The sequence below is a fragment of the Ailuropoda melanoleuca genome, chromosome 19 (genome assembly GCF_002007445.2).
Source record: "Ailuropoda melanoleuca isolate Jingjing chromosome 19, ASM200744v2, whole genome shotgun sequence".
Lineage (NCBI taxonomy): Eukaryota > Metazoa > Chordata > Mammalia > Carnivora > Ursidae > Ailuropoda > Ailuropoda melanoleuca.
The window spans coordinates 1077738-1097267 of record NC_048236.1 but is presented as its reverse complement, the minus strand read 5'-3'; the positions used below and the strand labels follow the sequence as shown (position 1 = coordinate 1097267).

Here is a 19530-nt window from a genome sequence, read left to right as displayed (position 1 = left end):
CGTGCGTGTGTATGTGTGTAAATAAAGCCTCTTGAATTTCACAGACCCCCAGTCTACCTTCCTCAGTCACAGCCAGCCAGCTGAGGTGTGCCCTGGGAATGAGGACGAGTTTTAATGTTGACACAAGCAAAACACAACTAAGAAGACGTGTTAAGAAGTTGAATAAGATGTTCCTAAGTGAACCGTAGGTGAGCTTTGGATCACAGACATCCCTGTTTAAAAGAACCAAAGTGCTGATTATTTCCTTTATATAAGAGAGATGATCCTTCCCACCCCACCCCCTGCCCCAAGGTAAGCGTTTAATGCTTCCGTTCGAGTTGTGAAGGCCAGAACAGCTTTACATGCTTGCTTTGCATTCCAACCCACATACCCTTACCACACTGATGCCTGCTTTGGGCTGTTTTAGGTCATTACTTCCTCTGCTTGTGTGACTTTATTTTTAGCAGTAATTGGCATTTTTAAAAATCCCTTCATTGAGCTACGATTGACATATAAAAAGCTATACGTGTTTAACGTATACAACTCGGTGAGTTGTATCTTTAGAGATAAGTATATACCTGTGAAACCATCACAATCAAGGGGAAGGGCTGACTTTTAAGAAACAGAACTGGTGCAATCAAAATATAAGTTAGAAATATATGACTCACTGGCTGTCTCTATCTCTGTCGAATAAATAAATAAAATCTTTAAAAAAAAAAAAAAGAAATATATGACTCACATACTTTTATCCTTCCTGAACACGAAGCAAGTTGTACCGGCATCAACTGCCTAGAATCATTTGGCCTCCTATTCATCTTACAGTAAGTCAGACGTTTGAAAGTTTAGGTAGTAGGGAAGAGACCCATAATGGCGGGGCAGGCTGCAGAACGCTGTCCTTGCCTACACACCATGGCAAAGAACCCCGTCTACGGCCCCACTGCTGGCAAGACCTGGTTTTGCCCTTTACAATGACTCTCCCCTTGGCCCCCAGTTAACTGGACCTGGTCTGGCACCTGATCCCACACTACTAGGCCCATAGTCAGCTTGGTGATATACAATATATCTTGACCCAGGAAAATGTGGGGACGAAATCAAATCTCCATATTTGAGGGTATGCAGGGAGAAACTCAGTGAGCCAGAGGCAACCAGCAATGGCCACGCGCAAGGCAGAGTTCTGGGGAAGCAGAGGCTATTTGTAAGCAGGGAAAGCTCACCGTTAGAGAGACCCTGTGTGGCCTCAAAAATGGAGAAGGTGTCCAGTCCCTAAAGTTGCTTTGAACCCACTTTTCCAGTTCTAGGAGTAGTTCAGGCCATGTGTCTTTAAACATAAAAACAAGCCCTTTCCTCTTGCAGGGAGCTGGGGGAGTGGGAATCTCTATTCCTTGAATCCACAGGGACTTAAATTGAACTGGAACTCATCATAGAGTAACCCACTGCACAGGAAGAAGGGTACTGAGCTAGGATTTTGAAGATGGTGATTGGTTCAGCTGTAACTAATTCATAGGACTTTGAGTGAGTCATTTCAACTGTGAGCCTCAGTGTCCTCGCCTATAGAATGAGGATAAAATTTTTGTCTTCCTGTAAGGATCAAATTAGGTAAATGTCACCATCATTGTTGACGCGGAACAGTCACCCAGAAGAGACTACTCAAAGCGGGCAGGAGGCAGGCTGAAAAGCAGTCATGCAGACTTGGGGAGCAACAGCAGAGTTGGAGAGCTACTGGAGAACCCCATTGGCTGGAAGAGACCAGCCAATTTTGAATGCCACAATTCAGAGAGGGAGCCTAGCGCTGAAAAGGGCACTGGGGAGCCTGCCAACGTCGGACGCAGTCCCGGACAGTAGAGGTGCAGTTGTAAGGTGCGGTGTTTACACACACTCCGGTGTAGAAACAGCCTGTGCGTCTCCGCCACCCCTCCACACGGACAGAGTTCTAGTGAAAAGAGGCTAGTCTGAGGAGCCCCAAAGCTGGTTTCTGTTCCTATTCTCATCGATCTGTGTGATGTTGGGGAATCATGCTACTCCTTCCTTGGTTCTCTTACCTACAAAGTAGGGTAAGTGATACCTACTTGATGGGGGATATATGTGCATAGTACTTTAGTTAGATGGCACAAAACGTTCTCATAAACTTGATCTTTTTATTTTTAATCTGTTCAACAATCTTGCAAGGCAGGTGACATAGAAGCAATTTTTTTAAAGACTGGTTGATGGGGGGGGCAGTGGCAGAGGGAGAGAGAATCTCCAGCTGACTCCTGGCCAAGTGCGGAGCCCAATGCAGGGCTTGACTCCATGAACCCTAGACCCCAACTGGAGCAGAAACCAAGAGTTGGACGCTCAACCGACTGCACCACCCAGGCGCCCCAGAAGCAACTTCATGTTACGAACAGTGGATGACATTACCTTGCATCATTATGTGCTGGTCATTATACCAAACCATCACACACCAGCATCTCATTTATCCTGCATAGCAACTATTTGAAGTGGGAACTATTGTTATCATCTCTAGTTGATATTGGAGAAACTTAGGCTCAGCGTGAAGAAGTAACTTGCCCACAGTCACTCAGCTAAGTGGTAAACCCAGATCTCCCAATTATAAGCCTAGAATTTCCCATTACACTGAATTGCATATGTGAAAACACCTGGGGAAAATAAAGCTTAGAGAATTACACAAATGGAAAAGATTTTTATTATAGCAAACCCCAGTTAAAAGCCTTTTTAGTTGGAGCTAAATTGTGGTGGACATTAATAACCAGACATTTTTTGGTTTAAAACTTTTTGGTTTGTGGTACTGGGTAATGGCAGCAATTGTAAATTCTGAAATACTAGAGTAACTTAAGGAAATGAAGACTTAGGAAGATCTGTAGGACAGTGGTGTACAGGATGGCAGGGGGCACAAAAATGTCAGATGTGTGAGGAAGGAATATGGGATTAAGGAACATAGTAAGGCTACTGAAATGAAGTAAAGAGTTGGGACGTAGACTCATTGCAGCGGTACTTTTCCTTTTTTTTTTTTTTTTTTAAGATTTTATTTTTAAGTAATCTCTACACCCAACATGGGGCTCAAACTCACAACCCTGAGATTAAGAGTCACAGGCTCTGGTGACTGAGCCAGGCCGGCACCCCTGGTACTTTTCCTTTTAATGAAACACAAATTTTGTTAAAATTTTAAAACATACATAAATAGGAAAATAAATCAACCATTAATAATCCACTACCCAGAAATAACTGCTGCTAATATATTAACTATATAGTTTTCAAAGCATGTATTACGTTGCCTCCAACAAAACAGGAACTACATAAGACAAACAGGATTTGAAGAGGAAACACTGAAGAAACTTAGTTAACTATCTAGACACGGGCTGATGCAATGTTATCAAGACCAAGCGCGGGCCAGTCGTCAGACTCTAGGGAAGCCAGCTGTCCTCTCAGCCCCACCCTCAAAAAGCGCGGAATCGTGTCTCTATGGTTGTTTCGGTGCCGGGACGCAAGGCTACACTCTCTCCTTTTGCGGAACTCTATAGTCTGAGGACGCAGCTGTGACCCCGGAAGCGGTCCTGGGAGGCCTGGACGGCAAGATGGCGGCGCGGGCGGCGCTCGGCTCCATGTGCCGGCGTCTCTGGCAGGTACGTGGCGGGCTGGGGGTGCTAAGCCGGCTGACAGGACAGTAGCCACAACATCTGATTGCCAGAAGTCGTCCTGGCCATCTGAAATTTTCTCCGGTATTTATTCCTCATCCTGGCGCATTGTTTGCCAGAAGGTGGCGAGAAGGGGCAGGTTTTATTTCGAATTCTCTCGTGGGATAAAACCGTAAGAGGGCAAAGACGGGAACAAGAAGAATCGTAGCATGTCAGAGCTGGAAAGAATATTGAACAGCATATGTTCCAAACTCCTCCTTTCAGATTTGCAAAGCGAACTGAAGCTCAGAGAAGAATTGCTTCGGTAAAATTAGGGACTGAACTGGTGCAAGATCTTAGACACCTCTCATGGACCCAAATTGGGATACTTCTCGGATATCCGGGGGTTCTGAGATTAGATGAGAGTCGCTGAAGTCGTAGGAATGGGTTAAGGATTCGCCGTTCTTTGGAGACAAAGCAAAAACTTAAGCAGTGATTCTCAAATTTCTTGGCCTCAGTACCCCTTTAACACTCCAATACTTCAAAGAGCTTTTGTTTTTTGTGGGTTTTAGCAATGGATATTTAGCTTATTTGAAAATAAAACTGAGAATCTTAAAAATGCTTATTTATTTAAAAATTAAATTAACTCATATGTTAATTAACTTTTATGGAAAGATAACTCAGTTTTTCAAAACAATTAGTTCCAAGAGTGGCAGTGTTTTATGTTTTTGTAAATTTCTTGTAAACCTTAAAAATGACTTTACCAGCAAAAATGAGTTTATTTTGGAATAACAGAATTGCAATTTGGGACATGCAAGCTATGGCAAAACCATAAGTAAGTCCCCAGATAAAGGAGAGGCACTGTATTTTAGAAAGAAGGAGGAAGTTAGGAGGGGCTGTTTTGAATGGAAGTCCATTGGAGAAAAGCAAGAGTTCAGTGTTAAAATGGCTTCTCCTTGGCTGAATTGGAAGGTAGTCAGTTTCTTGTAGAGGATTCAGTGTACATCTTTTTCTGTTGGGGCCTATAATTGATCATTGTTTCCTGTTGATTCTTTTATTGAGGCCTGTAATTGGCAATTCTTCTGTAATTGATTTTAAGTAGTGTGGGTTCCCCTTTTAGCCTCCACCTCTCCTTGAGTGAGGTTTCCTTTTATTGTTACATCTTTTTTTGATTAAGATCTTTCTTCAAAAGCATTGCTGATTGGGAGTCAGATTTCCATGTTTAGTAGTTGTGTCCCTCAGTACCAGGAAGGACTTTTCCGGGTTGCCGTGTCTTATGTCTAAGGGAAAGGACAGATTGGAAGCCTACTGAGGCCACATTCAAGTAACAAGGAGGGGTGGCAGGGAGAATGCTCAGGCAGTTCCATCTATCAAGACATTATCGAGCCAGTAAGCACTGGAGATCATCTCCTTATATGTTACATAGTTTTTACAAAAGTTGGACAGGCTAAGTACAAAACTTAAATAATTATACAAAAGATGTAATATAACTATTCCAAATTGTATGATGGTTCTAAACCAGGACCCTAAGTCTGAAGGTAGCCAACTGAAATATTTATTGGCACTTATTCCAACTTAGGAGAGAGGAGTTCCCCCTGCAGAGGCAAAACTGGGATCATGTATGCCTCCTGGAAGTCCCTGTTTAAAGTAGCCGTGAAGACAAAATAGTGAAACTGCAAAAACACAGTGAAATAATTAACTGAGTGCATTTGGGAAAATACAATGTAGTCATAAACATGAAGCTAGTAGCTAATTAACTTTTTGCAAAAATAGCAAAACTTAAAGATATATGCAAACAGTATTATTACCTCAAAACAACTGTTTGGAACCAAGTGTAATCCAATAATACAGCACATAAGGTTGCAAATTCAGAGATCATGAATTTGGATAAGATGCTGGAGTCAAGTTAATAGTCCAGATGAACAAAGAGACTCAGCCTTCAGAAAAGGCACGTGAAAGGCTAATTTGTCACAGGATAATGATGCAGCTGTTTTCAAGGGCCATGATCAAAGGAAGAGGTTTCCGGCTTTCACAAGGGTTTGGGAAATGCAGACAAGGACATTTTCTTTCCACAAAAGAGATAGTAGAAGTAAATAGTGAGGAAAAGGTGTACAGGCTTGGCCTGGACATCTTGGGAATGCTGTCTCTTCAGGTGACATCTTCAGTTTTCGGAAATGTTTACTTTAGGTCATCAGACAGTGTGCAGACCCAGTCAGGGTTTGATGCTTTCTTTAGATGTGTCATGTGAACGCAGGATTCTCTCCCTTGGAGTTTGGCAGCACAGGGGTTGGTTCGCAGTGGCCGATGAGGTCCCTCCCAGCGAGGTTAAAGAGAGTCTGTCTGGATGTATCTTTTCCGGTAGGTGAAATCTCCAGGTCGCACGGTGTGATGGTTAAGGTCTATCTCCCCAGAGTGCACTGTGAAGAGATTGCTCTAGCAAAGCATGGTTGTTTTTAATAGAAATAATGAGGCCTTTACAATATGACGTATATATCCTTTTATCAGTTGTGGGTCCAGGAGGCAGGGACCAGGTGCACTGGGCATCCTGTGACAAGCTCAGAGAGTGAGAGTCTGCGTTCCAGTGTGGGTGGATCTGAGATTCAGAAGGACTTATGGCAGTGCTTTCGGCCAAGGTATTTGGAGAGTCTCTACAAATTTTGCCAACTGAGTTCTAATAGTACTGTTAGTTTAACTAACCCTGAGGACTGAGGCTGATATATATACAATAAAAGTGTTGTAAAACCAGCCAAACAGCACAGACTTGTCAAAGCACCTGACTGGTGACATGGGTTCCCCAGTCACTATGAAGTTTAAGAGGGGTTCCCCCGGTAGGAATAATTGTTTCTAACAGAATTTTAGCCACAGAAGAAGCAGTGGCCTATCTATAAGGGAAAGGTTTAGTTCAGTGAGAAACATATAAACCATGACTAAAACATATTTATATCCATGAAACGGGGGTGTTGTATGAAATTCATGCAAACAGGTTTCTTTGCATTGCACTTTGGACAGGTGGGATGAATGAAGTAGACATTTTTTTGCAGCCTTATTAATATTTCCCCATGAATATTAGTTCGTGATGCTGTCATTTTGTCAGTAGACCAATGGTTTAATACATGTACAGTGGTAAGTAGTGGGGATGTTAGAATTTCTGGTAAGGCCAGATTGTTATTTGGTCCAAATCACAGTTCTCTTTTTATCAAGCCAACACTTATTCTCTTTCCAATATTGTTTTTTCCTCTCTGGGGCCAATTGTTGGGTATCTCTGGTTAATTTTTCCAAATTGTCATTTTGGGGAACATCCCTTTGGACCGTGACAGAGGTTTGGTTATTGATTTCTTTGAAAGCAGTGTTTTTGTTGAAAATAGTAGTGAGGTGGTTTCCTTTGGTGCCCAGGGAGTTGAGTCTGGAATGCTTGGGAACCTTAATAACAGGGCAGCAGGCAAAGTATGGTATCAAATAAATTTTGGATATAGGAGATGTTTTTAATTTTATCCCCATTGGAGATTAGGAAACTTCTTGACTGCTTCCTAACATTCCAAAGTTATGAACTACCCCAAAGGCATACTTACTGTTGGTATAAATTTGCAGCTTTACCCTTAGCCAAAATTCAAGCATAGTTAAAGGGGATCCCATGATTATTTCTTCAGTGGCCCTAACTAAGTGCAGTGGCAGGAATGGCTCAGAAATTAGGGGAATATCCCCCTGCTACAGGGTCTGGTTATTGGCTACAATAACCTATAGGCCCAGCATGGTCCCCACGTTTTGGGATGAGTACTCCCAAGGGTGTTTCTTTCCCCTCCACATACAAGGAGTAAGAAGAGAAGTTGGTAATTAGGATATCTGAGGGCAGGGGCAGGGGGCTTTATTAAAATCCCAAAAGCTTTGTATTCTTGATTTTTCCAAATAATAGGGCTGGGTTTGTCATTTTTCTTTTTTTTAGTAAAGCATATAGAGATGGAGCCGTAAAAGAAGTTTCAAATCCAATTTCGACAGCAGCCAGCCAGTCCAAGAAAACCTCAGAATTGGCACTTGCCTTTAGGTCTGGGGAAGTTCAGGATGGTATGAGGCCTCCCTGGATCCAATGTAGTCCTTGTTCTGAGATCAAGTGCTCTAAGTATCAAACCTGACTTTGAGCGAACTGCAGTTTTTTCTTCAGAGACTTTGTGTTCTTTTAAGGCCAAGGCCCAAAGCTTTGATAGGTAGATGCTGCCTTACTGAGAAGCGGTTTGAGAAAGGCAGCAGAAAAGCAAATCATCTACGTATTATAACAAAGCAGGGCCTGCAGAAGGCTGTTGTCCAAATCCGTTTTTAAGGTTGGTGAGAAGTAAGGACTCTGCAACTCTGAGGCCTTACCGTCCAGGTGTCTTTCCATCCTTCCCAAGTGGAAGCAAAGAGATACTGTCTGTCCTTACCAACTGGGATGCTAAAATACACGACGTATATCAATGACAGTGAGAATTTTGCTTTCAGTGTGAATGGATGTCAGCAACACATGGGGGTTCGGAACAACAGGGGCCAAGGGATAACAACGTATTGTTCAGAGGCCCTAGACAGACCTCCTTCCTTGGCCACTGAGTTTTCTCACAGGTAAAATAGGGGTGTTACTAGGACTAGTGCAGGGGATAATGAGGCCCTGAGCTTTGTAATCTTCTGTTACAGGCTTGATGCCTTACAGGGCTTCTTTATTTATAGGATATTCGTTCATTCTGGGGGGAGGTTTTGAGGGATCTGTTTGAATCTTGATGGGAAGTGCACTGTGGATTTTGTCAATCAGTTGAAGATTTTGCCCAGAAAGAGGACTTGTCCCAATAGGGACAGACAGTGTCCCCAGATGCAACTACAGTGCTGTCAGATGTGGAGCAAATGAAAGGTGTCAAAAGGTCATTTAACCCCCCTGGTTGGCCATTTTGATTACTACTGTCAAATGCTAGAATTATGTCCCTCTTTTGAGAGAAAGAAATTCCAGCGTGATATATTTATAGAAAATCTTGGCCCAGTGAATGAATAGGAGCAGAGGAACTAAGGAGAAAAGGGTGTGTATCTACCGCATTTCCTCAAGGACCTAGACCGAAGAGAACAGGTTCAGAGACAGGAAACTGGTGAAGTTTGTTAGAGACCTGTTTGAACTGTTCTAGAACTCCAAGGCAGGGACTGCTTTATAGCACTGGGGCTGAGCACCAGGAGTGTAGTTCTGGTGTCAGTAAGGATGAAGACTTTATTCCTGATCTGAGCAGTGGTTTTTCTGAACCACATAAGAGGAAGTTTTGGGAAGAGCCCCTGTAGTTCCTCGCAGCCCCGTCTTGGGAATGAGGACTTTGGAAAAGCTGGCTGTAGAGGGCTGAAGGCATCTGGAGCGCTTAAGATGGTAACAGTCTTTTTTTTTTTTTTTTTTTAAGATTTTATTTATTTATTTCAGAGAGAGAGAAGAAGCGGGGGGGGGCAGAGAGGGAGGGAGAAGCAGACTCCTCACTGAGCAGGGAGCCTGATGCACGGCTTGAGCCCAGGACCCTGAGATCATGACCTGAACCAAAGGCAAACGCTTAACCAACAGAGCCACCCAGGCACCCTGGTAACAATATTTTTTCCAGTGTTCTGGCTCTTTGCAATAGTAGTAGAAACTACGAAGTTTTTGGTTTTGTTTAAGGGCCTTCATTTGTTGGAGTTGAAAATTAAGAATTTTGGAGTGCCTGGGTAGCTCAGTCGGTTAAGTGTCCAACTCTTGATCTCAGCTCAGGTCTTGATCTTGGGGTCATGAGTTCAGGCCCCACATTGGCCTCCATACTGGACATGGAGCCTACTTAAAAAAGTAGATGAAAAGGGGGCGCCTGGGTGGCACAGCGGTTAAGCGTCTGCCTTCGGCTCAGGGCGTGATCCCGGCGTTATGGGATCGAGCCCCACGTCAGGCTTCTCTGCTATGAGCCTGCTTCTTCCTCTCCCTCTCCCCCTGCTTGTGTTCCCTCTCTCGCTGGCTGTCTCTATCTCTGTCGAATAAATAATAAAATCTTTAAAAAAAAAAAAAAAGTAGATGAAAAGAAAATTAAGAATTTTAGTGGTCTTTCTTTGAGGTGACTGCGCTAGGGTACTAGCAAGCTGTTTTTCCAAATTAAATCAGGAGTGAACACAGTTTCGCACTCCATCTTGGTTTTTTTTTTTTTTTTAACTAAAAGAGTTAGCCCAGTTCAGCCCATTAAGAGTCACATTACCCTGATGGATTCAACATCAGAAGGAAGACCAGAATTTTCTTCGAAAACAATCTGAAAGCAATTATAATAGTCATGAACAGGTTCATCAGTCTTTTGTATGCAAGACTGAATTTTGTTCCAATCAACAGGGTTAGGAAAAGCTACTGTAAGTAATTGCTTGGTGGAGATCTCCAGTGAATGTTCTGGCATCTTACCAAAAGTTAGGGGTCTGTTCCTCTAAACTCCTTTCAAGACATTCCCATCGGGCTAGGTACAGCCAGTATTTGGCCTGGCCCCCACCAACATGCATGTGGGCTACTTGCTAGAAAATCTGAGAAACCAGGTTGGTAAGTTTGAATAACTATGTGAAATGCTTCTGCAAACCTATGGGGGTTCTCAGTCACCATAAGAAACTTTAACTATGGCTCTCAACTCTGCATCGTTCCAGGGAGCATAAAGAATTTGGGGGTTATTTGGATCCTCAAAAGATTTAACTTTAGGGGCGCCTGGGTGGCTCAGTTGGTTAAGCATCTGACTCTTGATTTTGGGTTGGGGTTGTGAGATCGAGCCCCGCGTCTGGCTCCGCACTCGACAGGGAGACTGCTTGAGATTCTCTCTCCCTCTGCCTCTCCCCCCACTTGGGCGCATGCATGTTCTCTCAAAAAAAATTTTTTTTAAAGATTTTATTTATTTATTCAACAGAGATAGAGACAGCCAGCGAGAGAGGGAACACAAGCAGGGGGAGTGGGAGAGGAAGAAGCAGGCTCATAGCAGAGGAGCCTGATGTGGGGCTCGATCCCATAACGCTGGGATCACGCCCTGAGCCGAAGGCAGACGCTTAACCGCTGTGCCACCCAGGCGCCCCCTCTCAAAAATTTTTTTAAAAAGTCTTACAAAGATTTAGCTTCAAAGGGGCGGGTTTTGACAGGTTCAGTAGAGGAGGGGGCAGGGTGAGGTTTGGGTGCAAAGGGAAGTTTGGCGAGAGAAGTAGAATGGGGAGATTGAGGGTGTAGACGAGGTGGAGGCACCAGAAGGGGGAGGAGGGTGATGGCGCCACAGGTGGGGCCTGAGCATAAAGTGGCTGCCACACTCCTGGGAGTGGGGGGGTGTCCCTCAGACTCAGGAGCCTTTTTGTCTTTGCCTCAGTGAGTCTAGAAATTTTATTTTGCAGAGAGGCAATTTTAGATTCCTTGATAATGCTTGGAAGCTTTAAGATACCAATCAAAATAGGCATCCCATTCAGTTTCGACAATTTTGGAGATTTGGCTGCCTGGTTTAGTTTTGAGGAAACCAAAAAAGTTCCCCGTAATGGCCACTGAAGTTCTAAATTACTTTTGTAATATTAAGTCAGTTCATTTAGTTAGACGTGGGCATGAGGAGGAACCGCAGCTTTTAAACATAAAACCACCAGTGTTCCAGAAGGGGAGCTGCCCGCAAAGTATTTTAATGAGTGGGGATCTTGTTTCTTAGAGGTTTCTCTCTAGAGTAAAAAAAGAAAAATTCCTGAACAGCAGTTTCAACAGGAACACCCTGGTTCCAAAGGAGTCAGACCAAAGGCACAGAACCAGTAGGAACAGCCCCGTTCCGGAAAGGAGGTAGACCAGAAGTAACACAGTTTCAAGCAGGCACAGTTACAACAGGAGCCGCCTGGTTCCGAAAAGCAGTCAGACCAAGGTCAGACAAGTACTCTCTGAAAGGACAGAGCCTTAAAACAGATCCCAAGTAAAGCCTGGAGAGCTCAAAACAAAGAGAGTAGGGCTCTAAGTCCAGGAGAAACTTAGCCTCCAACTCTAGGGTTGGTAAGAGAGCAGTGAGCTTCATTGGCTCTGTGGGCCCTGGCACCTGTTTGCTCACCAGCCCCGGAGTTGTTGAGGGTCATTCCTGGATCCCCCTTCTCATCACTAAGTAATGTTGACCTTAAAAATGAAAGTTATTTTACCAGTAAAAATTGGTTTATTTGGGAATGACAGAGAATTGCAGTTTGGGACATGCAAGCTATTGCAAAACCATAGGCAAGTCCCATAAACAAAGAAGGGAAACATTATTTTATGGAGAAAAAGGAAGAAGATGGGAAGGGTTTTGAATGAAAGTCCAGTGGAGAAAAGCAAGAGTTCAGAGTGATGGCTTTTCATTGGCTGAGTCGCAAGAGGTAGTCGATTTCTTGTTGAAGACTCAGTGAATGTCTTTTCCTGTTGGGGCCTATAATTGACAATTCTATAATTGGCATTCAGTGGTATGGCTCCCCCTTCTAGTCTCCCTACTCTACTCTGATGAGGTTTTCCCTTTATTGGTTTTCACACTCTTTAATGTCTGGCTTAATGGAGGGCAACTGGATTCTCCTGTCTGCTTCCGCAGTCTGTTGCTTTATCACATAGCATGTAGCCTCTAGAAAACTTTGCTGTACACGGTTGAGAGTGAGAGTGGAAAAGTGCAAACAACAGCTGTTATTATGAAAATAGTTTTAATTTCCCAGGCCTCCTGAAAGTGTCTCGTGGGCCCCTCAGGTCCTCAGACCATCCTTTGAGAACCAGTGTTCTTAAAGAAAAGTCAGGCGGCAGTAGAGGTTGAAATGTTGAACTACGAAGGCACCTGGACTCCCCAGACTCTGCTCCATCCCCTCAAAAAACAAAAAAAACTTAAGAACTTCTTAAGGCCGGGGGCACCTGGGTGGTACAGTCAGTTAAGCATCCAACTTTTTTTTTTTTTTTTAAGATTTTATTTTTATTTATTTGACAGAGAGAGAGACAGCCAGCGAGAGAGGGACCACAAGCAGGGGGAGTGGGAGAGGAAGAAGCAGGCTCATAGCGGAGGAGCCTAATGTGGGGCTCGATCCCATGACGCCGGGATCACGCCCTGAGCCGAAGGCAGACGCTTAACCGCTGTGCCACCCAGGTGCCCCTAAGCATCCAACTTTTGGTTTCTGCTCAGGTCAGGATCTCAGGGTCGTGAGATCAAGCCCCGTGTCAGGCTCCACACTCAGTGCAGAGTCTGCTTGGGATTCTCCATCCCTCTTCTTCTGCCTGCCACCACATCAATAAATAAATAATAAATAAATAAACCTTAAAAAAATTCTTAAGGTTCATTGGTGGTTGTAACAGCACTTTAGGCTCCAACTTTTTTTTTTTTTAAGGATTTTCTTTGTCACGGTGAGCACAAGCAGGGGGAGTGCGCAAGCAGGGGTAGTGAGCAAGCAGGGGGAGTGCACAAGCAGGGGGAGTGGCAGACAGAGGGAGAGGCAGGCTCCCTGCTGAGCAAGGAGCCCTATGTGGGACTCCATCCCAGGACTCTGGGATCATGACCTGAGCTGAAGGCAGATGCTTCATCGACTGAGCCACCCAGGCACCCCTCTCAGGTTACATTTTTAAATCTCAGGAAAGCTCAAGGGGGAAACAGATGGCAAATGACATTATTATATATAGTACTATAGGTCTCCTACAACCAGAAGTTTCGTCCACCAGGGGGAGCTGACAATAAAGGATTTGGAAAGCCTAGGTTGCTGGGAGTATGAGGTGCGGCAGTGGTGTAAGATGGGTGTCAGTTTCACTGTGAATTTCAGTTTATTTATAAGCTAAGCTCTCCCAGCCAAGCCAAGAAACATATGGTTAGAAAAAAATATATGAAAGCTTCAAAAAAAGGGTACTTTAGAATTCTTATTTTAGCTCTTAATAAATTAAAGAGACTTTATTAGGAATAGACAAGATAAGTATTAAAGTACATTTAATCTATAAAAAAATAATGGGAAAATGAAGTCAGTTTTTCCTTGATGTCCACATATTTAAATCATAGGTGTTGCTTCAATGTGAGAATTGCTTGTGTGTGTCTGTGTAAATTGCTGTTTAAAAAAGTTTTTACTCCAAAGCTTTAAGACATACAGATTCTCTAGTTGATTATCAACTCTGTAGTTGTCCTCTTGTTTTTAAATGAAATCTAATCTGGCATTTTAGTTACCTAGTATCTTCATCTGAAATAATGGGATAGCCCTTAATTTGAAGCGTTGTATATCTTTTGATTTTTTTAGTGGAAACTATGAATGTTTGAGGATTGACTTTAATTCTAACACATGCTCCCCCTTTTTTTTAGGGTTCAAGGAATTTTTCTGCAAACAGTTCTAAGAGCAGTACAGCCAGAACTGGTGGCTTTCTCCTGTAAGTATATAATTGGATGTGCTAAATTGAATAAGGAAATGGGCTTTTGCGCTGTTTCACTTAGGTTTTTCTTTGTTTCCACATATAGCAGTACCAGTATGAAATGGGTACAGTTTTCAAACCTACACGTTGATATTCCCAAGGATTTGACCAAGCCTACGGTATGTACTCCCTATTTCTTGGTAAGGAGCTATATTAGCAATAAATTTTTGTCATTATTTCATTTGGGGCTGTTTCCCAAACACTTTATGAATAAATGTTTTGTTCTCGAATACTGGCAGGTGCATGGTGTGCCTGAGTGAAGTACTCTCTAATGTCTCTGCGTGCTCATGTCATCTATCACGGAGTCGAGGAATCAGTTATTTACCCCAAATAACCATCACTGTGGGCATAAGCAGACTTTTGCTTCAGCTCAGCACAATGTGAAGGGTTGTCATGATTAATCAAGCAGAGTACTTGATATTATGTTATAGAAAAGGTTTTTCTTAGAGGCTTACGTCCACTTGAAGGCATCAAGCCTGGGCCTGGACAGTCCTTTATTGTTCGCAGTGAGGAAGAACATTCCCACAAGCAAAGAAAATCTAGAAGTGGCTGTGTAACCTTGTTGCCTTTAAGTAAAAACCATGGTTTATCAACCCAGTTTTTGTGTAAATTGTGGTTTAAACAGTCCTTCCAAATTCTGAATCTTTTCAGTTCCACCCCTCAAAAATCATCATCCCTTTTGACAGTTTGGTATGACTCCTTCTACACATTTGTCTGTGTGTAATCATCTTATCCATACGCACGCTCACTGAAATAGAATTGTGTTACACGTAATGTACTGCTCTTTTGATTTTTTTCACTGAGTAGATACCGGCTATATTTCCATGACAGTACATATGAACCCTGGGTCTCTACGTCAGATCTTTGCATGGGCAGGCCTGTAAGGAAAGGTGTTGGGGTGGGCACAGTGACAGTCTGTGCCCTTTATAAATGAGAAAGCTGCCACGTAACTCCAGCCACATGTTGCCGTGTGAGAAGTTAGACCTAGTGATGTCACATGGTCTTAAATTTTCCAAGCTAACCTGAAATCCAAATTTTTATTCAAAATCTCTTGATTTTACCTATCATGACAGATTCAGACTATCTTTAAAACCCTGAAGGGACCAATCAAAACACATCTTGGGGCTGTATTCCCTTTTCCTTGTCCCACGAGTTATGATACAGAATATCACTGTATTCTCTTCTTCCAGCAGCCCTATTTGGGGTAATTGAGAGTAAATGTCTAGCTAGCTTCCTGGTTAATAAGTAGATCTTCTTTCAGGAGTGAAGTAATTTAACCCTGAATCATTGGATTAGTAAGATAAATTACTGGTCTAATGGATGAATGAAGGGGAATGTAATTCATCTCTTGGAAGAAAGTCAGAAATGTCAGACCCATTATTCCTAAGATCTTTAAGTATTAGAGTGGAAGAGGGAGAAGTTAAATGTACAGTCAGTGCTGTAACATCTTAATTAGAAATGAGTAGTTTTTTTATTAGGGCAGGTAAACATACATGAATGAAACCTAATAAGGGACGCCTGGGTGGCTCAGTCGGTTAAGTGTCTGCCTTCGACTCAGGTCATGATCCCAGGGTCCTGGGATTGAGTCCAGCATGGGGCTCCCTGCTCAGCGGGGAGCCTGCTTCTCCGTCTGCCTGCCGCTCCCCCTGCTTGTGCTCTCTTTCTCTCTCTGACAAATAAATAAATAAAATCTTAAAGAAAAAGAAAAACCCAAAACCTAATAAAAAGTACAGATAGCAATAGCTTGCCTTTGTATGACAACGTTTTATAATTTATAAGCACTTTAATCTGTGTTAACTTACAGTTCGCTACAGCGATGCTGTGCACTCTAGCATAGCTGTGACCCTATCTTACATATGGGCAAACTGCAGTGCAGTGAAATGCTGGGACTTGCCTGTTAATTCCCAGTCCAAGTCTATTCCGACCTTGTGACCAGGCTACTTTGTTAACAGACCCCAAAACCCTCTCCCTTTGTGTATTCGGGGCTCAGTAACTATGAAGTTAGAAGGTTCCTCTCGTGACTTTGTAGGTTGCTTGAAAGTCCTTTTGATTTAAACTATATTTTCACGGATTGTAAGAGTCATTGTGGAGATCTGAATGTGATAGTAGCTAGGTAATTAAGCTAATAGTATTAAGATGTTACTCAGCATTTTTCTCCTCATTTATTAGTAAACTCTGAAATTGTTCAATTGTGGATAATACATGAAATTTTCCAGTTATAAATATTAGAGGAACCATAACTGAAACTTTTCTTCTTGATTTTAAAATCGTAGATAACCATTTCTGATGAACCAGATACATTATACAAGCGCCTGTCAGTTTTAGTAAAAGGCCATGATAAGGCTGTATTGGACAGTTATGAATATTTTGCCGTGCTTGCTGCAAAAGAACTTGGTATCTCTATTAAAGTGTAAGTATGATCTTTCCTAATCTGACCTGTTAGCTGCTCTAACGAAATGGTGCTGATCCCAGCTAGGTCTGAGCCCCCTAAAATAGTATAGAAACTCACAGTGGGTAGAGTTTAGGTTTGTCATAGTATCCTAATCAGTATTCCTGTCAACTAGAATTTTTAAATACTAGAATGAGTGAACAAGGAAAATAAAGGAAATCCTTTCTTTAGCAATTGCGCAGACATAAGAAGACCCACGAAGCCGTCATGTCTGGACTCCATGGGGCAGGGTGGTGAATTAGGTGAACAAGCAATGTTTTGGACTCTGATGATCTTTGTCTAATATACTGTTGTTTCAAAACTGCCTTCAGAAACATCACTCGCCCAGTCATTTCATACAGGAGCAAGGCAAGCTTCATATGGCCTTGAAATCACTGCTGGGTCAAGTATAACTATAGTAGTCTCCCCCTTATCCATGGAGGATACTTCCAGGACCCCCAGCAAATGCCTGGAACTGTGCGTGGTACCGAACCCACCATGTCCTGTTTTCTCCTATACCTATATGCCCATGGTGAAGTGATTTATTAGGCACAGTAGAGATTGACAATGATAACTAGTCACAAAATAGAACAATTGCAACAATATACTGTAGTTAAAGTTACGTGAGTGTGCTCTCTGTCTCTCTCCCTCTCTCAAAATATCTTGTGCTGTACTCACCCTTGGGATGATGTGAGATGATAAAATGCCCGGGTGATGAGATGAAGGGAAGTGAATGATGCAGGCTCTGTGATGTCACGTTAGGCTGCTATTAACCTTCTGACTCTCGCAGAGGGGTTGTCATCTGCTTCTGGGCCATGGTTGACCACGGGCAACGGAAACTGCTGAAAGCAAAACCATGGATGGGGGGGGCTACCACACCTCTTTCGTCTAGTCACCTGCCCCTTCTGATGCTGGGCAAGACGCATTTAGGGCTTTGCCAGTCTTGCCTTATAAGGAAACAGAAGGAACCCACACCTTTCCCATAACAGACTTTTTAGTTTTGTGGTTATGGGTGGATTTGCAGAATCCCCTAAAACAGCACACACAGCAACACACTAGTGCTACTCCTCACAGTTCATACATTTGGTCAGAACCGGACTTCGGGGCAGGGGGGAGGGTAAAAGCCGGAGGCATATGCCTGTGCCCTTGCACGCCAAGGCTCGTTTGGGGTCTGTGGAATATCTGTTCGCATTGCTGTGTGCTGTGTTTATTTTGGCCTGAGCTTTGTGACAGCAGCTCTTACGCATGACAGTCTTGACAGCTGGAAGTCTGTAAGTGGCAGCTAATGCCTATAATTGCGTATGAGCCTCACCTACAAAACTGCAGAATCATGCTTTGATATCAGTGACTCAGTGTTCAACATCACTTAGCTTAAGTATGTTGTTTTGCCCATTGACATTTCAGACATGAACCTCCAAGGAAAATAGAGCGGTTTACTCTTCTCAAATCAGTGCATATTTTCAAGAAGCACAGAGTTCAGTATGAAATGAGAACACTTTACAGATGTTTAGAGGTGAGTTTATTTCAGACATTCAAGCATTTGTGAAATGCCCAGAATTTCACACGAGCACATTGTAACTGCCCTTTAACGTTGACTGCGTGGACTTCCTGTCGGTCAGCCCGTGACCGACAGCTGTAGAGAAGGTAAATGATAGGAAGTCAGACTCGAATAAAGCCATCCTTTAGAGTAGTTCATACTTTAACCTAGCAATGCAGATTATGCTAATTTTCATAAAATAATAAAGAACTGGAAGAATTTTGCTTATATTTCATAAATTCTAGTCAAGTTTTTACATAGTTCTAGTGATTCTTTTCGCACACTAATGGGTCTTCCATGTCCACGATGGGAAGCATTAACATTTTTCGCTCATCAGTTACTCATGTGCATCCAGTAGGGTCAGCATAGTCCTGTGATTAAGGAGAGCAAGGGTTCTGGAGTCAGTCAGGTCCAAGTACTGGCACGTACCAGCTGGGTGATCTGCGCCTCGGTTCCTTCATCTGTGGAATGAGAGTAATAATGGTATGCATCTCATAAAGTCAGTGTGAGGATTAAACGAGATATTTATCGAAAGCACTTAGGATGCTCCCGTTACGTAGTAAATGATTATTAGTAAATGTAATGAAAACAAACAGGTATACTGCTGTAATATCACACTTGCCAGCTGGGTTCCATAGAGCCCTGGTTTTAAGGTGTTCTGGGCCGTGCTCTCCCCTTCCAGTCAACCAGAAGATCTATACATCTCTCCTTTTATTTATTTCTTTATTAAAGATTTTATTAGAGCAAGAGTGCATGAGCGGGGGAGGAGGGGTTGCAGAGGGACAAGCAGACCCCCCTCTGAGTGGGGAGCCCGATGTGGGGCTCGATCCCAGGGCCCCAAGGTCATGACCTGAGCCAAGAGCAGTTGCTTAACCAACTGAGCCATGCAGGCACCCCAATACTTTTTTCCTTTTAAACTGGAAGTCTGGGGGCACCTGCATGGCTCAGTCAGTTAAGCGTCTGACTCTCGATTTCAGTTCAGGTCATGGTCTCAGGGTCATGAGATCGAGCCGAGTTGAGCTCTGCACTGGGCATGGAGCTCCTTGGTATTCTTTCTTTCCCTCTCCTTCTGCCCCTCCCACCCCCACCAGCATGCGCGCTTTCTCTCTCTCAAAAAAAAAAAAAAAAAAAATGGAATTCCTCTAAGATTTCACAGACAAAAGGCTATACCGCTTTTACTAAAAAAAAGAAAACTTAAAATTTCTGCTTTAACAGCATATCATGAACCAATTTCATGTTTGAAATTTTAGTTAGAACATCTAACTGGAAGTACGGCAGATGTCTACTTGGAATATATTCAGCGTAACTTACCTGAAGGAGTTGCCATGGAAGTGACAAAGGTATGACTTGAATTTCTAGATCCGTTGGAGAGAGATCTATATTGTTGTTTTGATACTTGCAGCCCTGTCCCGGCCCACTGAGTGGCGGGGAGTGCCTGAGGCGACCGGAGCCAGAGTTGCCACAGTGGCTGGGGTCTCTGCCCCCCTGTGCAGCGCTGGCAGCCCAGCAGAACCCTGCCAGTGCAGCCCACGTCCTCCCCAAGCCGCCCCTGGAGTCTCCCTCCCCCATAGTAGTTGTAGGCAGGGGGCCCCCATTCCTCGGCAGT

At 43.3% G+C, this 19530-nt stretch overlaps 1 protein-coding gene across 2 annotated transcripts in view; it reads left to right on the top strand.

Annotated features, from left to right (window-relative positions):
• Nucleotides 1-3243: 3243 nt before the first annotated feature.
• The window catches only part of GUCA1B (guanylate cyclase activator 1B), a 34922-nt gene continuing 18635 nt past the window's right edge, over nucleotides 3244-19530 (top strand). Inside the window, exons 1-6 of one of the 2 annotated variants that reach the window (XR_004622054.1) lie at nucleotides 3244-3599; nucleotides 13853-13917; nucleotides 14009-14078; nucleotides 16233-16369; nucleotides 17792-17900; nucleotides 19175-19264. The gene's annotated coding sequence lies outside the window, so the exon portion shown is untranslated. Of the gene's footprint in view, nucleotides 3600-13852; nucleotides 13918-14005; nucleotides 14079-16232; nucleotides 16370-17791; nucleotides 17901-19174; nucleotides 19265-19530 lie in introns of both variants that reach the window. The other variant, XR_004622053.1, reaches the window with a different exon arrangement.